We start from the raw sequence: 14,772 nt of genomic DNA, 5'->3' as shown, positions 1-14,772 counted from the left end.
CACTTATTTAATTGCCTCAAGTCGATGCAAAGCCTCAAGTCCCCATTAGATTTTCGAGCTGCTAAAACTGGGGCCAACCATTCTGTTCCCTCAACATCCTCTATAATGCCCCAATCTTTAAGCTTTTCTATTTATTTTCTCATATCATCCCTCACTGAAATGGGAACATTCCTAACTTTGCAACAAACAGGAATAGCATCAGTCCTCAGTACAATCTTATGTTGATACCCCTTGAGACAACCTAACTCTTCCCTTAAAACATTGGGATATTATTTCATAAGCTCAGAAATTAAACCATTATCACCATCCTTCACCAAAACAGAACTGACGTCATTTTTCAGTTGAATAGGAGGACCAGCATTAGGATCCAGATAAACTCCAAGGTCACCCTGATGGATCCAGCTAATAATGCTGTCTCCTTTTTTGAAACATAGACTTTACCTGAGACTAACCTACCCTTAAATTCAATTAGGCCTGTGAAGTACCCATGAAGTTTAATAGGTTCACCGCCGTATGCTAGTGGCCTAAAACCAGGTTTCAGCAGTTATACCTTCCCTTTCAAATTCTCCACGTAAAAATCACTAGAGACAATTGTAATTTTGGCACCTGAATCAAGCAACACTTTTGTGCTTGCACCTTCCACTAAAATATAATCATAAGGAGAATTTTTCCTCTTTTTTCGCTTACTACTTGTACCACAATTTGTCCACACTCATAATCTTTTGTGCTGGAGTCATTATTCTCACCACCATATATTTCAACTTCCTTAACTTTAGAAATGGGTTTACTCTTGCAAAATGAAGCCAAATTACCCTTTTTTTTTAACACTTAGGACAGGTTTGACCCAAAGCAGGACACTTCTTGTCATTAGCCAAGTATCCAGTCCTACCACACCTGTAACATTTAATGTTCACCCACTTCTCACTCAATTTTCCACTATTTAACGCAGGACTTTTATTCTTTTCTTTAGATTCAACCATTGTTCTATTCTTGCGTCTGACCTCTTGCACTTTACATTCTTTCTCAGACTCTTTCTTTAACACAGCAACACACTTCAACGAGTGCTCAATCCTTTTTGCAACAGTGACAACCTCATCGAATGTAGGCTCATCTCGAAACCACATTTCCTCTCTGACCTTTTCCATGTTGCATCCAAACATGAACTGATCTTTGTTGGAAAAACACACTCCCACTCTGGAAGGGTGGTGGTGTTCTCCCGGACACACTGTGGTAGCTTGGCTCGAGTGGTCAGGAATCAGGCACCGTGCTAAGCATACGACATACCCATACAATAACCATGCGTGCATCCGTTCCAAAAACGACTCTACACCGTAAAAATTATGAAAATATCTTTCTTTATCTTCTTTTTCTCTCAGTTGCTGATTAGATAAATAATAACACAATCACAATATACAAACTTTTTAAATAGTGCAGGTCAAATAAATACTGGCTTAATGATTCAATAAATAGGGGTGATCATAAATAAGGAAGGTATAAATATAAGTGCAGTACATACAGGCAATTAAATATTTTGAGGCAATAAATACTGTAAACCAATAAATATTGTGCATCAATAAATACTGTGGACCAATAAATACAGTGAAGCAATAAATAGGTTAAATACAATAAATACAGTGCCCCTAATAAATAATTAAAAGCTGACAGTGACACTCATAGAATCAGATCACATTTGAATTCCTAAGGGCTGATTTGGCCCAGGCACAGCTTGTGGGGATGTGGAAGGCTTGAGGGTGTCTACTCCCTGGCTTGGACAAGGCTGAGGCCTAAACTGAGGTAGATCAAGGGGGGGATACCAGAGACCTGGCTCTCTCACTCCACACAACCCCTCTAAATTAGTCTCAGCTCACCCCCTGGCACAGTCAGGTTGGTTCCAGCACCTCCCTAGCCCCTTAGAGCAGTCTCTCAGGTCTCCACAGGGCCTTAGGCGCCCTCTACTCCACTTACTGCCCTTTTTCTGATGCTCCGACGCCGCTGGAGTCGTGTCGACGCCGTGAGGCGGTTCCGATTCGATGTCGGCGGCCTCGGCGCAATGTCAGTTCTTGATAACGCCGGTAGGCGGTTCCGGTTTCGATGTCGGCGGCCTCGGTTCGATCTCGACCTCCGATTCGATGACGTCGGGCAGTCTTGGCTCGGTGTCGACGTCGGGCGGCTCCGGTCCGATGGCGACCTCGGATTCGATGACGTCGCCCGGCCTTGGCTCGATGTCGACTTCCGGCGGCTCCGGAGTGCGATCTCCACTCCCGACCTCCGGTGCCCCTCTCCTCAGGTTTCCGGCGACTCCGGAGTGCGATCTCCACTCCCGACCTCCGGCACGATTCCCTTCAGGTTCCGGCGACTCCGGAGTGCGATCTCCACTCCCGACCTCCGGCACGCTTCACCTCGGTCTCCGGCGACTCCGAAGGGCGGACTTCACTCCCCCGTCGACGCCGCTCACTCGACCTCGGGTGACTTCCTCCTCGACCTCTGGTACTCCTCACGACCTCTGACGGCGCCCTCTCTCGACCTCTGGCGGCTCCGGGTATGACGTCCGCTTTCCAGTCGGCGCCGCTTCTCCACCTCGGGCTCTAGGTCTCAGGCTACTCGACGTCGGACTCCAGGGAAACCAGTTTCCAGGTCAGGATCTTGCTGTTCTCTGTTTCTAAGGCCTGTTCCTGCTGTCCAGGTCCTTAGGATGGTTTTTCTTGCTTCTTCCCACACAGGGCTCCAGGCTGGGCTCAGTCAGTAGGGACTAGTATCAAGGGTGGGTTTATGGACCCCACTCCAGGCACAAGTTTCCACCCCTGCTGCTTCACTCCTTCCTCCCTCAAGTTTCTGCTGCTCACTCTTCACCAGTCAGGTGCCAACTGCCAGCTCCAACTGCCAACTCTCTGTCTTAGCTTCCCAACATTCTAAACCGCCTCCAACTGTCACAGGGTTCTGGAATGTTCTGGAAGGTGCTAGCAGGTTCCAGTGGATGCTGGTGATGTCACAGGTGGCCACCATTTTGTGCTCCAGGCCCTCAGACAGAAGTTTCAGGGGTAGCTAAAATGGCTCCCTGAATCTGCAGCAACACTAAAAAGTCTGGTGGTTCCCACAAAGGAAAAATTCAAACAGGGTTTGAGGCAAAAGTGGGACAAAATAAATAATGATGAGGAGGGACCACCCAAAGGGCTGACAGGTCTAACACGCGTCCCCCCCAGCTGAAAGTGGGGAGAGCTACCCAACCCCTTGGGAGTTCTCATCACTAAGGCGGAAATACCTTGAGAGACCGTCTGCATTGGCGTGGTCCACTCCAGGCCGATGTTCCACCTGAAAGTCCATTCCCTGTAGGGAAATAGACCACCTCAACAACTTGGGATTCTCCCCCTTCATTTGCATCAGCCAACGAAGGGGTCTGTGGTCGGTCTGAACCAGGAAGTGCGAGCCAAACAGGTATGGCCGCAACTTCTTCAGAGCCCATACCACTGCAAAGGCTTCACGCTCTATTGCACTCCACTTCTGTTCCCTGGGAAGTAGTCTCCGGGATAGGAAGACCACGGGTTGATCCAGACCCTCTTCGTTGAGTTGCGATAACACTGCCCCAATGCCATGTTCTGATGCATCTGTCTGGACAATGAACTCCTTGGAAAAGTCTGGGGCCCTTAAGACCGGGGCCTCGCACATGGCTTTCTTCAATCTCTCAAAGGCTTGCTGACAAGCCTCCGTCCAGACTACCCGTCGAGGTTGTTTCTTGGACGTGAGCTCCGTGAGGGGGCTACGATGGTACCGTACCCCTTCACGAAGCGGCGGTAGTATCCCGTGAGGCCCAAAAATGCTCGGACCTCAGTCTGTGTCTTGGGGGGTTCCCAGGCCATGATGGCCTCGATCTTCGCCTGGAGGGGTTGCACCGCTCCCCTACCCACCAAGTGTCCAAGGTACACTACCGACCCCTGCCCGATCTGGCACTTGCTGGCCTTGATCGTCAATCCAGCTTGTCTCAGGGCCTGGAGAACAGCTTGCAGGTGACGCAAGTGATCCTCCCAGCTGTTACTGAAGACGGCTATGTCATCCAGATAAGCAGCAGAGAAACTCTCCATTCCGGTGAGGATCTGGTTTACCAGGCGCTGAAACGTGGCAGGTGCGTTCTTGAGCCCAAAGGGCATCACACAGAACTGGTAGTGGCCATTGGGCGTGGAGAAGGCTGACCTTTCCCTTGCTCCATCAGTCAAAGAGATCTGCCAGTACCCAGAAGTAAGGTCAAAGGTACTTAGATATTGGGCAGCTCCCAGCCGGTCAATCAATTCATCCGCCCTAGGGATCGGATGAGCATCAGTTTTGGTCACTGAATTCAGTCCCCGATAGTCCACACAGAACCTCAGTTCTGGTTGGGCACCCGGTGGTGCAGCTTTTGGTACTAACACCACCGGACTGGACCAGGGGCTGCTAGAAGGTTCGATCACTCCTAGCTCCAGCATCTTAGTGACTTCACTATGAATGCTGGCCTTCACCTTGTCTGACATCCGGTAGATCTTGGACTTCACAGGTGGGCTGTCTCCTGTGTCCACGTCATGGACGCACAGGTGAGTCCTACCCGGGACAAGGGAGAACAACGAAGAGTACTGCCCCAGGACCTGGCGACAGTCCTCCTGCTGTTCAGGAGTTAGAGATGGGGAGAGAATCACTCCCTCCACCGACCCATCCTTCTCTTGAGACGCAAACAGATCAGGGAGAGGCTCGCTTTCCACGTCCTCTCCTCCGTCAGTCACCATCATCAAGATGACTTCGGGCCTCTCGTGGTGGGGTTTGAGGCGGTTGGCATGCAGCACCCGCAGGGGCTGACGAGGGGTCTTCAGGTCCACCAAGTAGGTAGCCTTACCCTTCTTCTCCAACACCTCAAAGGGTCCTGACCAGCGATCCTGGAGGGCACTAAGCTCTCCTGGTTCGATCACCCACACCTTCTGGCCAGGCTCCAACTCCACCGGGTGAGCATTGTGGTCATACCACGCCTTCATCACTGCTTGGCTGGCTTCCAAGTTGTCAGAAGCTTGCTTCCACAACTTAGCCATTTGGCTCCGGAAGGCCAGCATGTAGCTCACCACATCCTGGGGAAGCTTTCTGGGAGTTCTTTCCGATCCGTCTCTCACCAGGTTGAGAGGTCCACGTACAGGGTGCCCATACAGAAGCTCGAAGGGGCTGAAGCCCACTCCCTTCTGTGGCACTTCCCTGTAGAAAAAAAGTAAACAGGGTAGGAGGACGTCCCATTTCCTCCGCAGGCTTTCAGGCAGACTTCTGATCATGCCCTTCAAGGTTTTGTTAAACCTCTCCACCAGACCATTGGTCTGGGGGTGGTAAGGAGTGGTGAACCGGTATGTCACTCCACACTCCTTCCACATGGCCCGCATGTACGCTGACATGAAGTTGGTCCCCCTGTCGGACACAACTTCCTTGGGAAAACCCACTCGGGTAAAGATTCCCATCAGGGCCCTAGCCACAACAGGTGCTGTTATGGTCCTCAGAGGTATTGCCTCTGGGTACCGTGTGGCATGATCCACCAGAACCAGGATAAACCTGTGACCAGCTGTAGTCGGTGGATCTAACGGACCCACAATGTCGATGCCCACCCTTTCAAAGGGGGTGCTAACGACAGGGAGTGGTTCCAGGGGAGCTTTCAGCTTCACCCCTGTTTTCCCACTGGCTTGGCAAGACACACATGTCCGGCAGTAGGTATCGGACGACACTTTCATCTGAGGCCAATAAAAGTGTGGGACAAGATGGGCGAAGGTCTTGTCTTGCCCCAAGTGTCCTGCCAATGGTATCTCGTGAGCCAACTCCAGAAGGAAGGCTCGATAACGTTGAGGGACTACCAAGGCTCGTGACGATCCGTGTAGGGGTGCCTTGGGTTCACTGTAGAGGAGGCCATCCTCCCAGTAAACACTGTAGTTCCCTTCAACGTTCCCTGCTGCCTGGGCTTCGGCCTGTCGCCTCAGCCCCTCAAGGGTAGGGCACTCCCTCTGGCCCTGGCAGAATTCCTCCCTGGACGGGCCTCCCTCCACGTGCCACTCGGCCGGGATGGGTAGGTCCTCCAGTTTGGTAACGTCCCCCACCGCAGACTCCTGGTCCACCACCTCCGGTGGCCTATCCGTCCTACGGGGTGGGGACGCCGAGGCAGGCTCCTCCTGTCCTCGGTTCTTCCCTTGACTGGCAGCTGGCTGGGCCTTTGTTCCAGGCTCCAGCCGAAATGAACTCCCTCTTCGGGTAGTCGCGGACCTTGTGCTAACACAGGCCCAGTCAGGTGTACCCAGCATCTCAGTGTGAGTCCGGTATTCCACCTCCTTCCAAGCGTTGTGCTCCATGTCATTCCCCAGCAGACAATCGACTGGCACGGCAGGGCTTACGGCGACTCGAAGTGAACCTGCAACCCCCCCCCATTCAAAGGGAACCTCGGCCACTGGATAGTGGCCTGTTCTGCCGTCAGCCATCGCGGCTGGGTGGAGTACATCGGGAATTACCTGCTCTGGAGACACCAGTTGGCTATGCACCATAGTCATACTGGCTCCTGTGTCTCTCAGAGCCTCCCCTCTTTGGCCGTTGATGGTGACCCACTGCCCATACTTTGCGGTATTTGCGGGCACCTGGATCTTAGGAACCATCTCCCGTTCTCCCAGGGACACTAAAGTGACACCCGCCCACTCCCTTCCCTTAGTTAAGGGCATCTCCTCCCCTTGCACTACACTAGCTACTCCAGGGGTCTTTCCTCCAATGGGAGGGGGTGGTCGTTTCAAGCACTTCGGATCTCCTTTATAGTATCCAACGCCACCGCACTCGTAGCAATGGACAACCCTTGGCTGCTGACTCTGGCCAGGATTAGGGTTTCTGGGTGGGTTAGCCCTAGGGGTGAATCCTGTTCCCTTCCCTTGGAAGTTATTTTGGGGGCCTTTGGAGAACTCCTTTTTCTTTTCCCCTCCCTCTTTCTTCTGGGGGGCGCCCTGTCCGGCCTTTTGAGTATCCCCTCCAGTCCCCCTTGTGGACACCCGGGTACTAGCCCAAATGTCCGCCTCCTCAGCAAGCTTCCGGGGACTGGTCAGCTTGCTATCCACCAGGTGTTGCCGCAGTTCAGGGAAACATTTCTCAAGCAGGTGTTCCTTCAGTACTAGGTCAAACAACCCCTCGTAGTTCCTCACTTCACTGCCCTGAATCCAACCCTCTAGCGCCTTCTTTGCATAGTCCAGGAAGTCCACCCAATTCTGTGTGCCCAGTTTGTGACTACCCCTGAACTTCTGTCTGTACTTTTCGGGTGTTAGTCCAAACTTTCTTATGAGCGCCAGTTTCATGGTGGGGTAGTGGGTCTGCTCATCCTCTTCGAGGGCCAATAAAGCATCCCTACCAGCTGGAGGCATGTACTTGTACAATCCCCCTCCCCAGTACTTCTCTGGAACCCCATGGGCCCTTAACGAGACCTCATAGGCCGCTAGCCACTTGGCGATATCATCACCCGCCCCATAGCTAGCTACTATGTCCTTTGGCAGGTAGGGTTTGGGTTCCCTGGTGTACTCTCGTTCTTCGCTGCCACCGTTAGGTACAGGGTGTGCCCCGATTCTCAGGATCTGAAGATCTATTTCTTTCAGCCTTATCTCATGAGCCATCCTCTGTTCCTCCTTCTCTTTCTCCAGCCTTGCTAAGTCCCATGTGAGCTGCCTTTTCTCCCTCCGGTCTGTTAACTCCACTTCAGACAAGCCACCACTAGAGGCACTGCTGCCCTTCCTGGAAAGTGTCCTGGGCCCCGCTGACAGGTTCCCCACCTCAGGTTGGTACAAACCAGCTCCCTCAATGTCGGGCTCTCTATCCCTGTCCTCCTCCTCAGCCTTGCTTTCCCGTCGTTCCTTCCCCTCAAGCCCTTAAGCTGGTTTGGAGTGCACCCTTCTTTGCTCCTGGGGGACAATACACCCCCTCCCGCTGACAAAACTCCCTGAGTTGGGCCACAGTGTACGTTTCTAAATTCTCCAGTACAAACTCCATCTTGCCCACTCAGGTCAGAGGACAGTTATTTGCAGTAACTATGCAGGGGGGTACCTTATATAATACCTCCTCCCACCACCAGAGTAAATTTGGAAAAAACAAAAACCCACAATTAGGAAGGCCGCTTTGAGAAAACTCCCGGTGTAGGCCTATGGACTACCCACAGTTATTGTTGAGTATACGTAGGCACAGCTCTATCCCACCACTGAACACCAATTATGTTGGAAAAACACACTCCCACTCTGGAAGGGTGGTGGTGTTCTCCCGGACACACTGTGGTAGCTTGGCTCGAGTGGTCAGGAATACGGCACCGTGCTAAGCATACGACATACCCATACAATAACCATGCGTGCATCAGTTCCAAAAACGACTCTACACCGTAAAAATTATGAAAATATCTTTCTTTATCTTCTGTTTCTCTCAGTTGCTGATTAGATAAATAATAACACAATCACAATATACAAACTTTTTAAATAGTGCAGGTCAAATAAATACTGGCTTAATGATTCAATAAATAGGGGTGATCATAAATAAGGAACGTATAAATATAAGTGCAGTACATACAGGCAATTAAATATTTTGAGGCAATAAATACTGTAAACCAATAAATATTGTGCATCAATAAATACTGTGGACCAATAAATACAGTGAAGCAATAAATAGGTTAAATACAATAAATACAGTGCCCCTAATAAATAATTAAAAGCTGACAGTGACACTCATAGAATAAGATCACATTTGAATTCCTAAGGGCTGATTTGGCCCAGGCACAGCTTGTGGGGATGTGGAAGGCTTGAGGGTGTCTACTCCCTGGCTTGGACAAGGCTGAGTCCTAAACTGAGGTAGATCAAGGGGGGGATACCAGAGACCTGGCTCTCTCACTCCACACAACCCCTCTAAATTAGTCTCAGCTCACCCCCTGGCACAGTCAGGTTGGTTCCAGCACCTCCCTAGCCCCTTAGAGCAGTCTCTCAGGTCTCCACAGGGCCTTAGGCGCCCTCTACTCCACTTACTGCCCTTTTTCTGATGCTCCGACGCCGCTGGAGTCGTGTCGACGCCGTGAGGCGGTTCCGATTCGATGTCGGCGGCCTCGGCGCAATGTCAGTTCTTGACGACGCCGGTAGGCGGTTCCGGTTTCGATGTCGGCGGCCTCGGTTCGATCTCGACCTCCGATTCGATGACGTCGGGCAGTCTTGGCTCGGTGTCGACGTCGGGCGGCTCCGGTCCGATGGCGACCTCGGATTCGATGACGTCGGCCGGCCTTGGCTCGATGTCGACTTCCGGCGGCTCCGGAGTGCGATCTCCACTCCCGACCTCCGGTGCCCCTCTCCTCAGGTTTCCGGCGACTCCGGAGTGCGATCTCCACTCCCGACCTCCGGCACGATTCCCTTCAGGTTCCGGCGACTCCGGAGTGCGATCTCCACTCCCGACCTCTGGCACGCTTCACCTCGGTCTCCGGCGACTCCGGAGGGCGGACTTCACTCCCCCGTCGACGCCGCTCACTCGACCTCGGGTGACTTCCTCCTCGACCTCTGGTACTCCTCACGACCTCTGACGGCGCCCTCTCTCGACCTCTGGCGGCTCCGGGTATGACGTCCGCTTTCCAGTCGGCGCCGCTTCTCCACCTCGGGCTCCAGGTCTCAGGCTACTCGACGTCGGACTCCAGGGAAACCAGTTTCCAGGTCAGGATCTTGCTGTTCTCTGTTTCTAAGGCCTGTTCCTGCTGTCCAGGTCCTTAGGATGGTTTTTCTTGCTTCTTCCCACACAGGGCTCCAGGCTGGGCTCAGTCAGTAGGGACTAGTATCAAGGGTGGGTTTATGGACCCCACTCCAGGCACAAGTTTCCACCCCTGCTGCTTCACTCCTTCCTCCTTCAAGTTTCTGCTGCTCACTCTTCACCAGTCAGGTGCCAACTGCCAGCTCCAACTGCCAACTCTCTGTCTTAGCTTCCCAACATTCTAAACCGCCTCCAACTGTCACAGGGTTCTGGAATGTTCTGGAAGGTGCTAGCAGGTTCCAGTGGATGCTGGTGATGTCACAGGTGGCCACCATTTTGTGCTCCAGGCCCTCAGACAGAAGTTTCAGGGGTAGCTAAAATGGCTCCCTGAATCTGCAGCAACACTAAAAAGTCTGGTGGTTCCCACAAAGGAAAAATTCAAACAGGGTTTGAGGCAAAAGTGGGACAAAATAAATAATGATGAGGAGGGACCACCCAAAGGGCTGACAGGTCTAACAATCTTGTATCTGTTCATCGGTCAGGTTACCAAATTTGCACGAGGATGCAAGTTTCCTCAAATATGTTAAGTAACCTTCCAACGTTTCATCTTCACCTTGCATTCTTTTAGCAAATTTGTAACGCTCCAAAATAGTACTCACTTTGGGCAAATAGTGTTTATCTAATTTCTTTATGCAAATCTCATAATCATTGAGCCCATTTTCTTCTTCAGTAGAAAGATCTGGTAAATGGTCAAATACATCTTGGCCCTCGGATCCTAAGCAATGCAATAATAATGACCATTTCCTTTCTGCGCTTAGTGAGGGCCCACATACTTTAGCATATCGTTTGAACACCACCTTCCATTTTTTCCACTGTAAAGGAGGATCACATGAAGTAGTAAGAAAGAAGGGTGCAGCAGTAACATTCTGCATTTTCCCACCCTCTCTTTTTTTTTTAAACTTACCAAACAAGTACTGTAAGGCTAGTGTACTACTTTTTTTTACAAATCTTTTTATTCAGGTTAGCAAATCAATGACATTACAGTTATGGACATATAGAGCCTCAGCAAAAGCAGGCAAGTTCTGAACCAATCAGTCACTGTAAATCAGCATATAAACAATTATTGTTTTTCTTTTACCCCCAAATCTATTTTTACGTAACCCTAACCAAAACAACCAATGGTACAAACGGAAAGCAGCAGAGATAAAACATATTGTTCTAGCAATTGAGGAGCAAAACCTTCGAAGGAAGCATCACATGTGCAGTAGTTGTGTACAGCAGCAGAAAACACACCTATAGATCGGACCGCGGCACAGTGTAATAGGCGCGGGCTTACGCCTTGTAGTATACGGACTCCGGGATAGGCTATTCGCGGCATGCCACCCCCCAGACGACGGGGCCCTGTCTCAATCCCACCACCCTCAGCCGGCTGCATCGAATTGCGAAAATGCCCAGAGCTCAGCAGCACAGGCGAGCACCTCCTCCCAATCGACAGTGTCAACCCATATCGTCAGAGACCTCTCCAGACACCGACCGCGTGGAGTTGGGGGAGCCAGCCCCCTTCCGGGACCACTGCAGAAAAGGCTCCCAGATGTCCCTGGGCCGGGAAGCAACTGGCATCGTTTCCCAATAGCGTTCAAGTTGTGTGTTACCATATGTTACATCCTTCACCCACTCTGTAAATTTGGGCAGGGATCTACGACCCCAGCGCACCGCCACTTGTCTCTTAGCATAGAGGAGCAATAGCGCATGTAATTTCCTAGTCTTTGGTGGAGTATCTTTAACATATCCTAGCAGCCCTCGGTGTGGAGACGGCGTATCGGCTCTAAGTAGAATTCGATTAATAGCAGTGAAGATGTTTGACCAGTATTCCTCTAGTCGCGGGCAGCTCCACGCCACATGTATAAAAGAAGCATTTTCGGCCCCACATTTCCAGCATGTAGCATCCTCCCTGAGACCCATGCGGTGTAGCGATCGTGGTGTACGATAGTACCTGTGTAAAAACTTGAAATGCACCAGGCGCAACCTATAGTTAGGCGATAGTTCCTTTAGTTGCCCACAGCAGAAGGTCCACTGTTCTTCAGACAAAGGATCCTCCAATTCCGCATTCCATGCATGCAGGGAGGGAGGCACAACGACAGGGGACTGTTCCTGCATACAGTTGTATAACCTGGACACAAGTTTTTTGGGAGATGCTTTCGAGAGTAAGTTTTGTAATGCCTGGAGTTGTGGGGGTTCATCCGGAAACTGAGGCCACAGTGCTTTACAGGATTCTTTAATCTTATGGAGAATAAAGAGGTCAGCGAAGGTGGGTCGACCTCTCCAACCTCGGGAGCCCTGAAGGTGCCATTGGGGTAAATGTCGGTAAATGTCGGCGAAAGTATGCAGGGGCTTCCCTCTAATAGCGACGTCCCCCCCTCTGTCCTGCAGGCAGGGCAACAATGGATTGCCCCGCAGGGGAATGGCTGGCGCATAAAGAAGAGGGTGTTTTGCCCTCCTCTGCAATTCCCGCCACGTCCATCTGAGCAGGGCCACCGTGTCCACATCTTTTGAGGGACGAGGTGACTTCCCGTACAATGCTACACTTAGGGGCAAGGGAGCCGCGACCGCCAGCTCCACCGCAACATGTGGCTGATAAGGAGTGGTAAAAATCCAAAAGTGCAGAAATTGTGCTTGCGCACATAGCGAGTATAGTTTCATATCCGGGGCCCCCAGTCCGCCCTGCCTCAACGGGAGTGTAAGCAGCGCCCAGGATGATCTCGCCTGGCCCCCAGCCCAAACCAGCGTCAACAGCAGTGACCTCACCCGAGCGTGGAAATGTGCAGTCAGGGGCAACGGGAGATTTACTAATAGGTATAAAAAATTTGGAAGGACCACCATTTTTGCTAGGGCTATTCTTGCAACCAAAGACAGGGGGAGCTTGTTCCAAATTTCGATCTTCCCTTCCAGCCAGTCCACCGCCCTACCATAATTCAGAGTCCACAAATCGCTCAGGTTTCGGCCGATCCAGACCCCCAGGTACTTGACTGAGTCAGTTTCCCAGCGTAGGGGGTAGTCTGACACCACCTCCGATGTGGTATCCGTCAAAGGGAACGCGACAGACTTGGACCAGTTGATAGATACCCCTGCCAGGCCCTCGAAGCGGACGAACTCCCTCAGCAGTGGGCTCAAGTTCTCAGCGGGGTTAGTTACATACAGCGTGACATCATCCGCATACAGGGAAATCAGCAGGCTGCGAGAGCTGAAGCCAATGCCCCTTGCTGTGTGGTGTTGCCGGACCCTAGCCGCGAGGGGCTCCATGGCAATAGCAAATAGTAGTGGGGACAGAGGGCACCCCTGTCTAGTCCCACGGGAGATGTCGAATGGCTGGGAAATCAGCCCGTTCACTCGCACTCACGCCCTGGGAGCGGCATATAGTAGCCTTATCAAGTTTATAAAGAGGGGGCTGAAACCCATCCTGCCGAGAATCCTAAACAGGTAGGGCCATTCCAGCGAATCAAACGCTTTCGTGGCGTCCAAGAAAATGACCGCCGCCTGTATGGAAGGGTGTAAATAGTGTAAGACTGAAAAGATCGTTCTAAGGTTGTGCGACGTGGCTCGGCCAGGGATAAACCCCGATTGATCAGGCAGCGCCACCATCGGCAAGAAGGGCTGATGCCTGTCCGCGATGAGTTTAGCATAGATTTTAACATCTACGTTAATGAGGGATAGTGGACGGTACGAATCCAGCAGCTGGCAATCTTTGTCCGGCTTTAGCAACGTTATTATTAGTGCCTCGCGCATCGAGTCGGGCAGGGAGCCAGTTTCTAGGGCCTCAGTAAAGACAGAGTGGAGTCTGGGGGCCAGTTCTCCGACATAGGCCTTGTGCGCGGGCATACTTTTTATCACCTGCGCGATATCCCAGGCAGTGAATGGGACATCCATATACCGACGGTGGAGGTCATTAAACCAGACGATGGCTATCGAATCTAGGAATGCGTCCAGGGATGCCGGAGCGGTAGTCTGTCTGGAGGTATAGAGGGTCGAATAAAACTTTACAAAAGTAGTAAGAACTGCTTCGTGCCCCAGCATGAGCGCCCCCTCACTATTTTTTATGGAAGGTATAAAGTTGGACTGTGAGCTCGGAGATATGAGCCGCGCTAGGGTTCTGCTAGGTCTATCCCCCTCTCCATATCTGCGTGCCTCCGCTTGTTTGCCCAGGAATTTCACCTCCCGCTGCGCCTCCTCGCTGACCTCCAGCAACTTGGCCTTCATCTGTACCGCCAGCTCGGGTGAAGGGTCAGTGCAGAAACGCACGTCCAACTCCTTTAATTCCCCCTCCAATTTGCTGAGAGTACCACGGATTGCTTTTAGGACACCTGTCTGTCTAGAGATGCACTGGCCGCGGATCACCGCCTTAAATGCGTCCCAGAGGACGGCCTCAGTAGTCACTGACCCCGCATTGTTGTCAAAATATTTCACGATGTCCGACCTAATTTCCTCAGTGAAAGCAGAGTCGGTAAGCGCATGAGGGGGCAAACGCCAGGAGAACGCACGAGCAGGGGCATCAGGTACTTTTACCACCAACAAGCAAGGGGCATGATCTGAGAGCGACCTGGCCTGACTGTCCACCCCCTCCACCCAGGAAGCCACATCCGGCGAGACCAGCCAGTAATCCAGGCGGGACCAAGCCGCATGCTGACTCGTTATGCACGTCCCCACAGTATCAGTTGGGTGCCTTGATCTCCACACATCTGATAGCAACCCCTCCTCCATGATATCCAAGACAGCCTGACGAGCTCTAGTGTGCGTGGGTCCTCCTGCACCTCTACGATCCAACGCATCTGCGAGTACAACATTAAAATCTCCACCCAGGATAATTGTGGAACAATCCATTAACATGATCTGTGCCCATAGCGCTCTGAAGAAGTCGGGGTCGTCCACGTTAGGTCCGTAAACGGCCGCCAACACCAGTGCTCTCCCCTGAAGCACGCCATGTGTGATAACGTATCGCCCCTCTTTGTCTAATAGAGTGTGGTGTTCTTTCCAGTCCAGCCCATTGCGTATGAGGATCGCCACCCC

Source organism: Triturus cristatus, chromosome 2_2 (genome assembly GCF_964204655.1).
Source record: "Triturus cristatus chromosome 2_2, aTriCri1.1, whole genome shotgun sequence".
NCBI lineage: Eukaryota > Metazoa > Chordata > Amphibia > Caudata > Salamandridae > Triturus > Triturus cristatus.
This window is presented reverse-complemented; position numbering follows the sequence as displayed.